A 512-nucleotide genomic window follows, 5' to 3' on the forward strand; every position below is an offset into this window, starting at 1 on the left:
AGCAGTTTACATCCCTGGGTATCTAAATCAGGGGGCAGATATCCTGTCGAGACAGGGGCTGAGGCCCGAGGTGGTGGAGCTCATTTGGAGGGAATTTGGCCTGGCGGAAGTGGAACTATTTGCGTCGCAGGAAATGACACACTGTTCGCTCTGGTTCTCCCTCACGCATCCAGCTCCATTGGGGCTGGATGCCATGGTGCAGATGTGGCCGAGGCTTCGTCTGTACGCTTTTCCCCCGATCGCTCTGCTCCCAGGAGTTCTGGAGAGAGTACGCCGGGATGGGGTCCATCTGTTGCTAGTAGCCCTGTTCTGGCCGGCCCGAGTATGGTTCTCGGACCTGGTGTCCCTCCTCGACGGCTCTCTGCTGTTGATTCCGTTCAGGAGGGACCTCCTCTCTCAGGCAGGGGGCGCCATTCTTCACCCCCGCCCGGAGTTATGGAAGCTGTGGGCATGGCCCCTGAGGGGGCACAGCTCCCAGCATCTGGTCTCTCAACTGAGGTTGTTGAGACTAT

Source organism: Sinocyclocheilus grahami, unplaced genomic scaffold, assembly GCF_001515645.1.
Source record: "Sinocyclocheilus grahami isolate Dianchi unplaced genomic scaffold, SAMN03320097.WGS_v1.1 scaffold280.1, whole genome shotgun sequence".
NCBI classification, from domain to species: domain Eukaryota; kingdom Metazoa; phylum Chordata; class Actinopteri; order Cypriniformes; family Cyprinidae; genus Sinocyclocheilus; species Sinocyclocheilus grahami.